This window comes from Teleopsis dalmanni, chromosome 1 (genome assembly GCF_002237135.1).
Source record: "Teleopsis dalmanni isolate 2A chromosome 1, ASM223713v2, whole genome shotgun sequence".
Lineage (NCBI taxonomy): Eukaryota > Metazoa > Arthropoda > Insecta > Diptera > Diopsidae > Teleopsis > Teleopsis dalmanni.
The window spans coordinates 61159600-61175743 of NC_051846.1; the positions used below are offsets into that span (position 1 = coordinate 61159600).

The 16144-nt window shown below is 27.5% G+C and overlaps 1 protein-coding gene across 1 annotated transcript in view; it reads left to right on the forward strand.

The window, feature by feature from the left end:
• The first annotated feature begins 1021 nt into the window (after window positions 1-1021).
• Window positions 1022-16144, forward strand: part of LOC119668219 — a 131643-nt gene continuing 116520 nt past the window's right edge. The window contains exon 1 of the mRNA XM_038077663.1: window positions 1022-2328. The gene's annotated coding sequence lies outside the window, so the exon portion shown is untranslated. The remainder of the gene's footprint in view (window positions 2329-16144) is intronic.

Here is a 16144-nt window from a genome sequence, read left to right on the forward strand (position 1 = left end):
ATGACATATATTTATATATATCATATATTATTATATTCATATATTTCATATAAATTTCACATTAATTGATAACAATAATTTTCATTCATATTTTTCATATTTATGTATTTTAATTAATATATTTTAAATTTATATATTTTACATTCAAACATTTCGTATATATATAAATTAATTCACAACAATAACTTTCTTTTATATATTTTATATATTTATATTTTAAATTTATATATTATAATTTTTTATATTTTATGTTCATATATTTTTAATTTATATATTTCATATATATTTTATATTAATTGCTATTAATAATTTTTGTTATATTTTATATTTATGACTTTTATATATACATTTTATATTAATTCACAAACCGGCAGACGGCAAAAATGCTATTGCTATAAGCTTTATATGTATAATATAATTGCTATAATTTTTTATGTAATGTAAAATATTTTAAATGAAGTAAAATAAAGCTAAAATACTACTACTACTATTAATTTACAACAATAATTTTCATTCAAATATTTTATATTTTTATATATTTTATATACATTTTGTATTAAATCGCAATAATAATGTTCATGCAAATATTTTAAATTTATATATTTTAAATTTATATACTTTACATTTACATATTTTGTACACATTGTATATTAATTTATGACAATAATTTTCATTCATATATTTTATATTCTTTATTTTGAATTTATATGTTATATGTTTATATTTTTAATTAATATATTTCACATATATTTTATATTAAGTTGTAATAATTATTTTTATTTATATTTTTTTTATTTATATATTTTAAAATTATATTTTATGTTCATATATTTTACATTTACATAATTCATATATATTTTATATTACTTCATGACAATAATTTTCATTCATATATTTTTTTATAAACTTATCACGAAAAAGCTTGTGATTAGTAAAGCTCAAAGTATGCTCCATTGTTTCGTGTTCATCACGTTTCGTTGGGGCATTTCTATTCTCACAACATTTTGGTTTGTTCAGTCATCGTTCAAATTTGTGCTCGTTAACGTCTTAGCGGGTTTGTGGTTATGCCAAAGCAATGTGTGTGTACGGTTTCATTTGAATAAATTGTCGCAGCGCGGTAGTGAGGCGTAACGAACAAATAGCGGTATTTCGTTTTTTATTTTTAATTTATAGAAAAGTTAACAATGAAATGTGTTGCTTTCATAAATGATTTAAGAATTTGCAAGAAAATAGCATGAATAACATAATAATGTAAATGTACTAATAAAAAAAAGAAAGGTAAATACAAGTTTGTAGTGCAGTGTGTAGTAATTTGAAGCAGAAAAGCGGTAAACGTGAAATGAAACTATGCTGAAGTTAATTTCTGATTGCGGCCATCTTAACGACTGCGTTAATAAAAATAACAGTTTAAATAATTGTTGAATAAAATCACAAGAATTTATTTATAAATAATTAAATAAAAATTATTTGCATAGTTGCATAAATACAATTGCATGCGAATTGTTATTGTTTTATTTTTTTTTTGATTTGTATATGCCGCTTAAGCACAACAATACTTTTTTAACCAAAAAAAAAAAGAAAAACAATTACAATTTATATAAACAAAAGCAAAAATACTGCCAACAAATTTGTTAAGAAATAAAAATATGAATAAGGCAACGTTCTAAATTTATCGGTTTATGTTGTTAATTTTTATTAGCTTGGCTTAGAAACATAATATAGTGTGTAGCAAATTGCTGCCCACCAGTGCGTCATATCTGCAAACGTGTATGTGCATATTTTTATACACATTTGCCAACATATGCATGTGTATTCCTGCACGTATGTACGTTTGTGCTTGCGTATTCCTAACTTGATTTAACCAGTAAACAGAATAAAGGTGTTGATCTTGCTTAAGGAATTTAAAATAAAAATTAAAAAAATATTTAAACAGTGAAGTAATCGTACTCACACTCATTTTATTATTTCTCCCTCTCTTTCGGCATTAAGCAAAATATTTAAGCCAAGCTTTTGCGTAAAGTTTTTGGCCCAGTGAAAAGTAATTATGTGAAACGAAGTGAGAATTGAAACGGCTATTGTTTTGTTTTTGTTTTTGCTTTTGCGTGATTATTAAAAGTTCTAAGAGCAAAAGAGCAACAGGTTAAATTAACTTGGCACAAAATAAACAAGAAAAGTATAAATAAATACGTTTTGTTTTTGCGAGCTAGAGAGCGGAACACGGACGGCTTTTAAACGAACCCACATTTAATGAATTAAACGGCAAAAGCAATTTTATTTATTCGCAAAGGCACAAACACAGAAGCAATAAGACAATTTAAAATCACTCAGGTGAGTGCTTCCCTTCGTGAACACAAATGAACAAGTTAATTTTTAACTGAATTTCAATTTTTTCCCTCCATAAATATTTATATTGAAACGAAGACAAGTTTTTGTTTTGTTTATATTAATACTAACTCGTTTCTTACGAATAAATATTCTGTTTATATTGTTTATATTATGAGAAGAAAGAAAAGATATATTGCTGTTTTTTTATGCAAATTGATACTTAATCATAATAAATAACGTCTAACCATTTTTATAGACGACACAGAGGAAGGAAGTTGACAGGAATTTGCACTGTAAATACATTTTTTTATGAGTTATGACTGTGCACTGACAGTCATAACTCGAATTACCTTCAAACATAAACATTTGCTTAGTGATTAGTCGAAGCGAATTCAGTGGAAAGGAGAGTTTACCTTTCAAAAGCCGTTGGTTCAGGTTTTAGATTACCCATCATTAATTGCTGATTGAACTTCCTGTGAAGAAAGCGAACTTCCATTTATAATTAAAGAGTGTCGCTTACTCTTAAACAATAGTTACACATAATATATATACCAATGAGTTCGCATGCTTACGTTATTTATATTATCAAATATTTCACGAATAAAGGTTTTCAAAACTGCTGACAAATTGTAGGATGAGAAGGAGGGAAATAAAAAATAAAGAATTTGGTACTTTATATAGTGCATGGCTATTTTGAAATATTCGACGTCTGTGGATAACTAATCATGGTGTACTTCTTAAAAAAATTCTTTTAAAAATCAAAATTTCTTTTATACTCTTATAAAATTTTCAGTAATAAAAATAGAATAAATACCTGAGAACATTAAAAATGGTCACCCTTAAAACCTTGCTCCCAAAGATAGTGATTATTTTTCTTTAATGATAGGACGACACTTAATAAACAGTCTGATAAAATTACATAAAGGAAACTCTAGAGCATATTTTGCATAACTGCCTGACTCTCTCGAAAATTCGACAAAAAAACTTGAGGGCTGTCAGTTGCACAGGACTAGAGCACATGCCAATACAATTCGCTAATAACACGCGCATCCTGAGTTTTGTATACTATCATTAGAAATAAGACTCTGATTTGGTATCACAATGGATCTAAATGGTCTAAGAGTGGTGTTTTTGGCATACCTATGACATAACCTATAAAATCATATTATTATACATAACATTTATTTAATAACATATTTTTTTTTAAGTCAAATCAACCATTCAAAAGCTTTTCCAACATTTCTGTAACTATCGTACGTAATAATTTGTTAAGATCTCTAAAATTGATAATTTCGACAAGTAGTTCCTTAAATCCATAAAGTCTTTTCTTTCGACACATCTTCTTTAAGTTTGTTTTCCAGACCGCTGAAGACAAACTCTAACGAATATGTCAGATGAAGATCGATTCAATATTAAACTTGATTGAACTATTTTAATTCACAAAAATTAATATATAATAAATATGTACTTCCTTCCAGTCTTCTTCTAGACTAGACTATACTTCTTTATAATCATTATCCAATGAATAATTTATTTATTTTTTATTAAGTATTTGAAGAAAAATAAAAGTTTCGTTATTGTCTAATATACAATGTAATATATAAATTATATTATACAATATTTTACAATATGTATAAATATTGTAATACAAAAATAAATATTTTAAAACTGGCAGTTCTCAAAAATATTTTATATTGTCGGTTATCGTAATAAAAATAAACTAATTTCGGTAATTTCGAACCTATTTTTTACATCTATTAGTGTAGTTTTGTTTATAAAACTGTATAATAAAGTTAATAAATAAACACGATGAAAAACTAATTATTTTAAATTTTAGTGCTATTATTAACCACTTTAGAGCTATTTTCTGTTTAGTTTTTTCACGGAAACTATATAGACGAAGTCATGAGATGAAGTGTAGCGTAAGCTTGTTTTAATTTGATATATGGTACATGTAACAAATGCATATAATTAACCTTTTCAAAATTTTCAACTGGTTCTTTGTTTGGATTAAAAGCTCTATATATAAAAGAATAATTATGTTGTTTATATTATACACAGTTGAAATGTATTCCAGGGCTAAAATTTAAGATTCATTAAAGCTTCACATATGTATTTCTATTGGAGAGGAACTTAGTTTCAGTGCTATTACAAAGCATTTTAGAGCAGATCTATATTTAGTACTTAAGCATGTTGATAAAATCTGCTGTGTATTAGTTTGATGAACTGTTTACGCTTTGGTTCACACATATAGAAGTCAATAAAGAGAATCGATCTTGACTTTATATTATAATTTTGACTGCATGAAAAAATTCTGTATTGCAGAAATGCTGTACCTAAAGCTGGATTTGATGTAATTTAAATTTAATTATCAGTGCACATATTTGTCAATACTTTATATCCACAACTATATATATTGGACCTTCAAAATTTGCTAAAATATTTACAAAGTGCAACAGATATCGTATCCTGCACAACACATACTATCACATATTTTTGATTAGCGTAATAATGTTTATCTTTTATCTATCTTTCAACAATATTATAATTTATATAAATAAAACTTTTTAAATAAATAAATTTTTAAATAAATAGTAAATAAATGTTTAGTCGTGAAATAATAAATGTTGAATATATTGAACTTAGGGATAACTTATCTTTGACCTTTGTTGTTGTTTTAATTAATAATCGGAAATGAAATTGATATCTTTAGGATTATTTATTGACATTATTAATAAGTTTAACACTGAAAAAAATCTTTTCTTTCAAGCAAAACATTAATTAATTTTTTTTAAATATAAATTAAAAATTTGTTATTAATTAATTTAATAATATTAAGATAGGAATTTTTAAGTTTCTTTACATACAATATTTAAATAAAATTAGAAATAATGAGCTTTTATCTCAAAAAACTTATTTACTTATAATCATAATTGTGCATACACGTATATATGCATTACAACAACAACGAAAATAAAATAATAGCAATAATGACAGTAATAAATAATCTGAAGAAAAAAAGTGCTGTTAAAACTGCATGAAAAAAAAAATATTTTATGTTAATATAAAAAAATAAATCAAAAATATATATATTAAAAGAATTTATTATTTTATTATTTTGAAATAAATTTATAACATATTAATCCTTTTTTTGATTTAAAGCTATGAACAGTCCGAGTTCTACCTGTAATATATAATAAAAACTCATTTTCTGTATTAAAATTGCATATATGGTATAAAATAATTATTTGAGTTTTTTACGAGTAATTCTAAATAAAATTTTATTTTATTTAGATCAAATGACGTTATATATTCCCTAATTAACACATAATCAGTATGTGTAGATTGAAAAGTTCTCCAAGAAGTTCTTAATGCACGTTACATATATTCGGTATGGGTCGACATGCCTCAACATTTTCAGAATATTTTAAGTAATTATTGCAATATGTTTTATAATAAATTCAATATGTATTATAAAACAATATATTAGAATTATTTTTTAACTTCTGCATGCATTTTTACAATTTGTAAATAAGCTGGATTCAACGAAATGCCTCAGTCTTTCTGTAAGACTGTTCAAGATAATGATATTAAGTTGTGTATTGTTTTTTTATGACCACTCAGTTTATAATGGTCATCTTATAAGCTTTTTGCTTTAAAATACACCAAACATGAAGTATCAACTTCCAGGAATTTCATTAATGGGCAGATTTTTATGATTAACCAGTAATTTTTATGTGTTGTAGCCAAGAAGAAGATACTCTTTTTTTATTATTATTTGTCATAAGCCTGATTTTGATCTTTAAGTTTAAAAGTTTTATAAAAGTTTAAGCTATATTATTGATTTAGATCTTTCCATTTATTTACTATAAAATTTTTAGCTATATTTATGAAAAAGTATATTTAAGTTATTGAACCATAATCGGGAATAGGATCTTCGCTTTTTGGATCTCATATTTTATATATACATTGACTTTTAACACATAAAAGTCATGTTTTAGTTATTAATGCTCAATTTCAGTTGTATAATTTCAAAGTCAATAATTCATACATGTTTTGTATATATGCAAATAACTCCAAACGTTTCAAATAATTTATATATGTTGACCATATGTGTTTTATAGCAACTTAGCTATGTGTAAGTTCATTGTTGCTATTAAAATTTTAATTCTTTTACCCATTAGTTCTTTGATACGCTTAAGAGTTGATTGTCTTGTAGTTCAGCAATGCCGGAATTCTCCTAATGAGTTATTTGGGCTTATCAGTCACCAACTCATATGTGTACCTAAATACGGAGAAGAACTGTATTGAAGAAATATTAATCAGACTAACTTACCAAATTAAGCACAGTGTTCTTTAAAATTTAATTTCTTAATATTAGTATTTCTTTTGCAGTCGAGAAATTACAAGTGAAATACAAATCGGGTTAGCAGGGAAAGTCTGAATGAAAAAAGATTTTTCTAGGATCACAAAACCTAATTTTATCTAAATAAGACAAAATTTGTACTAGTCAACTGCTTCAAATAAAGCCGAATTAATGAGATACTGCAGTGTCGGTGCTGACAGGGTATTTAGTATTAGGAAGACAAACAAAAAGACTAGGTTTACCCTCTAACAATTTTTATCGGGGCTGTGACCCTGCGGCTGAGCATTAAACTATAATTCATTTTATAAGTCAGTCACTATTATTGGCTAGCAGAACATTTCAAATCTTTATGATGTCTTTTTTAACTGACTTGACAGAAATTTCACTTTTTTAAATTGGGCAGAAAGCCAAATGTATAGACTTCTAATTGAACGAAGGTCTTCTAACTTCTCATAGAAATTCTGTAAGGTGGTTCTTAAGGTCTGATATACGGACGGTGTAGGGATAACGTTCTCCTTTTTAGATTAAAGTGATCTTTAGTGCACTATACTGCCACTTTACTCTAACCTAACCTATGCTTCCTATCGTAGTGGTAGTTCGCACATCAGACATAACAATGCTGTCATGAGAATGTAGATCAAACCATTTTCTGTGTTATTGCGCAGAATTTGCAAGAGTAAGAATAAGACTATTGGTTGTGAATAATGTCATTATTCTCTCTTTACCTAACCTTATATTCATTATGAAAACTAAAATATTTGTGGTATAGTAATTTTTTTGTTTTTTCTTTTGTATTTTGTCTCCTATCTTTCTATTTATTCGCTCTATTTTCGGCTTTGAACGAAATGGTCTGCAAGTTTTCGTTTGGACTCTAGTTTGGCACAGAGCTTAGAAAAAAAATTCTTCTACCCACTATAACAAATTTAACCTAATAGGTTTGCACATTAAAATCAATATTTCCTTTTCAGTAGGTTAAACCGGTGATCCCAAGAACCACTTAGTTCTATAGGCCTATTGTTTTACCGTATAACTAAAAACTCAGGGGTTAGAACCATTTGGATTCCTTTTCAGTAATATCGAATAATTTCCATTTATTCCAAGACCTTCTTGTTTCGTTTTGTTGAAAATTTTCCAAAGCAATGATTTGAGTTTGGTAAATTGAAGTAAGTAAGAAGATTATAAAGTATATGGGGTGTGCGATCAATTAACAGTAGATAGGGGTGGCTAAACTTAATATAATTAAAATTGTAAACACACCAAAGGAGAGTAAAAAAAATAAACAAACTTAATATCAGGTTGCCTTAAAGGTTGATATGGAAATGATCTTCACGGTTGTCTATATATACTTTCCTATATGGCGTACAAATGCTATACCTTGAACTTCTGAACGATTTTAATAAAAATTTCAATAAATTTAGAAATAATTTTATTATATTTGTAATTATTTAAAATAATTAATTTTATAAGTGTAATTATTTTTGTGTATTCATTTTTACAATGATTTTCAAGAATTAGTGAATCTGACAAATATGATATCACCGAAAAAATCTTGAACTAATTTGATTTTGATGAAAGTCATCAAGAAAAGTCATTAAAATTCCTTCAAATAGATTTTGATATGTTATTGCAAGTGTGGATATATATTTTGCGTTGAAAGTATCTAGTATTTTTAATATAAAAGCGTACCTAAATAAGACCCCAGTTTCTATAAGTAGTACTATGTTGTTTCTGTGCGATATTTAAGAGCGGTTTATTACCTATTGTTACCTATCTATATATACAGCAGATATTAAAATCGATGTGTAAGAAATTTTAGCAAAAAATTCGATTAATGTGTTCTAACAAGCACCGTACCCACTTGGCTTAACATGAAATTTTATCTTCGAGAATCTGAAATTACTACATCTATTATCTATTATTACTACTACAATTTCAATGCAATATGATCTTTACAGAAATTTCGCTAAAGAAATTAAATATAATACCCCGAGTCAGTCTATAAATATGGAGAATTGAGTCAAGCTCCAGCTTTGTATTGCAAACAATGGGACCTAGTTACGGATATCTTTACGAAAAATGTACCGTTTTTATATTTTTTCCTTTTAAATAATTTTTATTACATTTATTTTTTTGCATTTATATTAACTCAACAATTTCATCTTTAAAGTTTATTGTGAATGCGATTTGAGTTTGCGGCTTTCCATATATTATTATTGTACTCAGTTTACTTACCTACCTATTATGTTTTCTTGATTTCTTCTTAAGAGATAACGACAAATTTCTTGGTTTTGCTGTTATTTCATACGGAGGTGGATATTAAATATGACACAGTTTTACATATTTTATGTGCTCGTATATGACTGTTTACTCATGCGTTTTTCCCGCAGCTATTGCAAACCGCACTTAAGTTTACGGCGCACAAACTTGACACACAAATCACAAGCATCACTTGAACCTTTCGAAAATATAAAAATATTTCTTACATTTTCTTCTCCATAGAGGAATTTACCGCAAAAGAGTTACTTTTTAAAGTTTTCTTCACAATTCTACCTTCATTCTTTTATCCTCTGCAATTTTCGCCAAACCATAAACTTTTACCTGATTTTCCTTTAATTTTGACCAATTTGTCAAATTGCACTTGCCAAACTCATTTCGGCTAATAACCTAGAAAAGAAGAGATTCGTGACCTCTTAATGATGTTTTCCATTTATTTTAATGATAGTGAATTTGGTAAAATTTTAAATTAGTTTACCTATAATTTTTCCCTTTCGCCTTGCGATTTCGTGCTCTTCACTTCAGCAATCAGATTTTGTTGCAATTGTTTCTACTTTGGAAAAGTTTTATTTACAACCAACAATAAATTTTCATATTGACATTTTTAATGTAATTTTTTATCATTTTTAAAAAGTTTTAATCGAGACCATGAACTGCTTTTTTATAATCAAGTATGCATCACAATTGAAAGTTCATAGAGAAAGGAAGCTTCGGACACCGTTTAACGCAAGGAATGATGGTTTTTTTATTAATTAAATTTATAATCTGCTTAATAGTATAATAAATTACAATGATATGTTATAATGGTCAATGTTGTAATGATATGGTCAATAAATTGGATTTATTGCTGAATGGATTGTGAAGTGAGTGTTTGAAATTAATTTCTACTTGCAGTGAATGTGTCAGTGATGGTATAGTCATCAGTTTACATGGTAAACAGTTTACGTTGTAAGCCATAAAATTAAACGAAATTTGATTATTCTGACCTTTAGGTACTATAAAATATTAGTTCTTATTAGGCCTTATCCCAAAACTTGTTAAAACAGCAGTATTTATCCTAGAGGTCTTTCTACTACACATCAGTACTATCTCTACAGGTACATTTAAAAAATTATGCTACCTATACACCTATAGGATTATTAAAAAGCGCTACAGAATGACAAAATTAACCCAAAAAAGAAAAAAAAATAATATTTAGCAGTCATTTATGCTACTAGGCTTATTGCCTAGTAGTAATATCATACTTTCAATGAAATATCATGATAATTAGTTATAAAACTGTATTATATCCATCATATGGACTCATAGGCTTACGCTCTTGGCCCTGTAGGCGCTTAAAGAAAATACTGGCATTAAAACTATCGTCGTTTTTGTATGCCAAAATCTGATCTCTCCCACATATTTGTCTTTAGCAAAAACCCTGGAAAAATCAGTCCAGTAAATCATATAACAAATAAAATATGAAATTCAGGTATTGGGAGTACTGTTTTGCAGTATATGTTGATGTTAAACAAGTTATCGATAGAGTGTGACATAAAGAACATTATCTTCAATATCTAGTTCTTCAATGAATGATGTCTTGATGTCTTATTTTCCATTGTTCTAGTGCTAATATCTTTTCATTTTTTCTTCGACTTCGCCTATGAATGCTTGGGTCGTTGGACCCTTCCTGCATATTCAGTTCACTTCAGATATTTTTGTCAGTAGCTCTCTGATTTAATTACAAAAGCATTTTATTCTTTAATTTTCAATTAGCCCTGAACTATCGTGAGTTATGGGGAATCAAAATTAATTATATATATATCTATATTCTTCGAATACAGAGATACACTTGTCTATCTATAAGACCAAAACTATGGTAGTTGCTATTTTAATGCATTTGGAATTTAATATTATTCATATTTAATTTTTTAATAATAATAGTATATATTATATACATATAATAGTATATAATAAGGGGTCATAAGGGTGACGGAACTCCAGTCAGACAATTGGGAGACTGAAGGTCTGAACGCCAACACAAATGGAAAAATTAATTAAATATTAATATTAATGCTTTTTAATAAAGGAAAATTATTTAATTATTGATTTTTGTTTAATTTAATTATTGATTTTATTAACTTTTGTTTTGAAATTTTTATTTTCAAATAAATAATATTTATATTTTCCAATAATCAGATATATGTATTGTGTTTATTGAAATCCTTCAGTTCTTAAAGTGTTCCTTAATTAAAAAGTCAGTCAGTGCTGACTCATTTATACCAGTAAATTTTTATTATGTTTTTTTTTTTGTATTAATAAATTGTTGTTTTTTTGTGATTAGCTGATAACGTGTGTAACACTTTCCCTCAGACAAAAGAAACCACTTAGCATTATTTCTTGTACACGTACTTGAAGTTTTCTAGAAGAAAATCAAAGAAGACCTCGCTGAGATTTAAGCACGTTTTTGGTTGGTTGCATTGACATGTTTCATTGACAACGCGTGGTTGGAAAGGAATTACTTGCATAAAGTTTCCATTGTTTTAAAATTTTAGCTTTTATATATATTTTCACACATTTTATTTCTTAAAGTTTCCACTTGAAAGTCCATAAACATCAAATATCACAATTGGAAACAGTGTTAGTGCTGGGTTTTTTTTTCTTCAGTTGCAATTGTCTATCTGTGAGAAAATATATTTTGCATTCCAATTTTTTTTACATTATTTTTTATAAAATTATCAAAGAAATTAATTTTTTAATTTAAGTTTTTAAATGCGAGAAAATTTTTTTATAAAAAGAAACAAATTACTATATTGTGTAAAAATTTTTTTAAAATTTTAAATAATTTTATCATTTAAACAATTATTAATTTAATCATGTGAAATTTTAATTCATTTTTAATTTCTATAAAAAAAAAAATGCATAATTGAGTCATTTTATTTGGCAGTGATTAATATTTTTGAAGTGTAGTTTGATGAAATTTGAAGAATCATTAAATAATAGTTAGGGGGAAATGGAATTTTGATTTAAGGAGTTAACAAACTTAAGTTAATAATTTTAAAATGTTTACATTTTTACAAGGTTTCAATGAAAATTCTAATCGCTTGATTAAATGCAGCATAACTGAAACTATTGGACTGATTCACACATTTTCAATATATAACGAAATTTAGTGATTTTAGCAAAGGTCTTTAAGAAATATTATATCACCTGCTTATCATTAAAAAGGTAGACATACGTAAATAGAGATAAATATATAGAAGAGTATAACTTGGTATGAGTAGGATCGGTGTTGGTTATACCGGCGATCCCAAGGGTTCCGCTATTGAACTGCATTTTTAATAGTTTCTTTAGCTAGTTCTAGCACATTTTTTTTAAAGTCTTGTTCTGTGAATATGTTGTTGAGTTCAAGAAGTATGAATAAACCACAGGATGCCATGCTTGGAAAATAGGGTGGATGCAGTGATCCTATGTTTTGGTTCAAACTGTTGGGTAAACAACAAATTTTCGGATTAAAGTTTACTGTTAGTGTTTAAAACATTCATAAAAATCGCTCTACAGGAATTGTGTGATATCCTCCACTGATAGTTTTTCTAAAAGTAAGCACAATTTATTTATTTTGCCCACATTTTTACCACTGAATAATGGGTTAGCACGCACAAATTTCTTGTTATTGTTTTCTAGACTTTTCTGAAAGCTTTTGTATTATACATAAACATGAGGTTGCGATATACAATTATCACCAAAAGCTTTTTTATCATTCTTAAAACGTCATTACATTTGATTTTGCTTAAATTTCAGACAAAACTGTGATCTATCTCTGATCTATATGTGATCTAATCAGATCACTCTGTTCTGGTCTGATCTCTCTGATTTGATCTCTCTGATCTGATCTGATCCGATATCTCTGATCTGATCTGACCTGATCGCTTTGATATGATCTGATCTCTCCGATTCGATTTCTCTGATTTGATCTGATCTCTCTAAACTGATTTTGTCATAAAAAAATTGCTAAACATAATATTGTACATCAAATTCATTTTCTTAGTAAATGTAAGGTATGCAGCAAAACTACCTGCATATGTAAATGTAAACCAATACACAAAACAATACTCGGCACATTAAACAAGACACGGAGTTGATATTTTTAAAATTGGTTTTACTCATTCGTCTTACTCAATAATTTAAGCCCCGATTAATAAGCACGTAAACATATAAAAAAACAGTGTAGAACTGTTATACAGGTCATATTTTTTCAATAACAAATGATCAATTTCGGAAACCATTTATTTTAATTAGATTAATGCTACCATTTTCCTCTATTTCCCATCAATATAAATCTGTTAATTAATAGAATTAATACTCGCCTACTTCGTAACTTAGTAAATAAATAGCTCTGTAACTAACACCTTTCCCTTTTGTTTTTTCCCTTCTGATTTTTCCTATTAAATTAAAATATTAGCAACTCTGTACTAATGGATTCGGTTAGCATATTTTTCGAAAGTTTCACGATTACTAAATAGGTCACTGGAGTGTTTGTTTACATGGCTCGAGTGAATAATGTAGCTGCAACTGATGGAAATCAAATTTCATATTGTCGTCATAATTGTGAACATTTCAGTTTTATTTTATTCAGTAACTGATGTGACGTGTTTTATTCCCTTGGTTGAGTGTTCGTATTGTCACAAATTTTGTCCAGCACGCAAATGTGACATTGACATAAACAGACCGACAGCATTGTTCTGTACATTGACATATTCCATTTGGTTCCACCACTTGTATATGCAAAACGATGGTAAATGATAAAAAGAATGAAATTTATATTCAACCAACAGCATAAAAAAATATTTTTAAAGCACAATCCACTGGATAATAAATTTCATGAGTTAAAAAAAAATTTGCAAATCAGAAGAAAATATTTACGATATACTGCACGCAATGCATATAACTTTTTTACGCAATATTACAAGTATAATTAAATATATATTATTTACGAATATGTCCATATGTATATTATAGATATGTACTATACAGATATACTACCATTTATGGTAACAGTTGCGTGCTAAGAAAATAATCAAAATCCATGGCACTAGAGGTATTTTAAGTAACACTTAAAGAGTAGTCACGAAATTTTTAATTTTTGCTTGATAATACTACGCAATCAAAACAATTTCGTCATAGTTGACTTGTTTTATTAAACTAAGTATAGAAGTTTACACCCCAACATATAAAAACTTAGAATGACTCTTAGGTCTGTGTTAAGTTTCGTTTAAACATTTATTGTTATAAGAAAATAAAATAAGTATCAATCAACTTATAAATAGTTTGTACTATAAATAGTCATAGACAGTAATGGTATTAAGATCTATATCAGTGCCAAAATTAGGCGACAAATTGATTTTGATAGTATAGTTTCCCAAATTAAAATGGCAGAGCGTATGAAATCCTCAGTACATGGTACTAAGGTACCAAGTACATGGCAGCGCATATGCACTTTTAATAATAAGAGAAAAAAAACGAAATGACTTTTCTTCCTCCTTGGAATAAAATAAAATTGGGCATGTACTAAGTACAGGCTCCAAGTGCAGCAGAACACTGCGACTATGATTGATCATTTGTGCTTCATACGGACCCTAACTGAACAGAAGCCATTTTGCTTTAGGAATAAAAGGCAAAACGTCAGATGTTGACGGCATCGTAACATCAGATGATGATTTGATCTCTAGGCACAATATACTCCTCCTGGTCTATATCAAAGCCAGACAGGTACAGAGAATATAACTAGTGGTCTCATCCGTCTTCAAACAAAGTCCATATTGTTTTCTCGGATTGATCCACATTTTGTTTACATCCTAAGACAAAACATTATGATCGAGCAGATAACCTACTTTATAATAGCCTCAGTTCTTTGCTATTATGAAATGATGTGCTACTATTGTTGTACGAACGCTTTATCTCCTAAAGTGGAAAACAAAAACAATATAATGAATAATTCAAAGTAAGAATATGGGTCGGTTTTTTCACAATCGACTAAGTTTAACTCTCAGTAAAGTGATTGGTAGAGCACTATAGATCTGTAGGTAGCAGTGAAAATCCTTCAACATAATAATATTGTAACAAAGCGAGTAATAAACTGTGTGTCTAAATAATAAGAATACTGCCTAATAGATTTGCATGGCTTCAAGAATGTGTAACAAATTCATTGACTACTGCAAAAATGAGTAATGACAAAAAAAGAGGATTTCGTTAAACACCTGCTTTGTTCTTGATCAAAGTATAAAAAAAGCAATACAAATATTAAACTCGTATTTGCTAGATGACCTGTTATGTATTGCCAGGGTTTCTTTACTTAAGTTCTGAGATTAGTTACATCAACATACTGGTTGAGTGAGTAGTGATTGATTTATGGGTCATGTGTTATCACAATGACCCATGCCTTATTGTCTATCTAATTATCTAATTCCAACTAATGATTGCGTTCATATCTGTATGTTGATGCATATATATTATGTTTCTGTACAAATTTGTCGATTTCTTAATGTTATTATAACGGATATTATTATAGTTATATTAACTTGAATATTGATTGTCTTTGACACTGCAACCATTGGTAAATTATTGTTATTTAGTTGTTAATATGTGAACTTGTTTCTAAGTTCTTGAGCTAATAAAATAAAGATTCGCACTTATGTGTTCTGCAAAACCAAGAAGAATGACTTTTGAAACAAATGATATGTTTTGAATATATCATAGAACACCCAATCAAAAAACGGGTCAAAATTTGTTCCTTTTTAAAATAAATATATTCGCTATATATATACTATATATCAGAATATATTCAAACTATTCGAGCAACTCAAGAACTTCAAAGCATTAATCAAGATATTACTATCTTCAAAGCATTAATCAAGATATTACTATCTTAGATTGGGGTCTACTAGATAATATTTTTCATCACATTGTTTTTGTAATGTATTATCCTCAGATTATGGTGGGATCTATTTCCTAATCTGTCATTTAAAATGAGAGCAATTTAAAAAAATATACATTAATATAAACAATGAATATATGTAAAAAATACTTTGGTTCTTACATTATTATTTATATTGATATGGGATGTGACATTGCGACCGTTGGGACAATTATGCCCCCTTCTGCATTCAGAGTAAGATTCTACTATGCAAAAGAATATAAAAG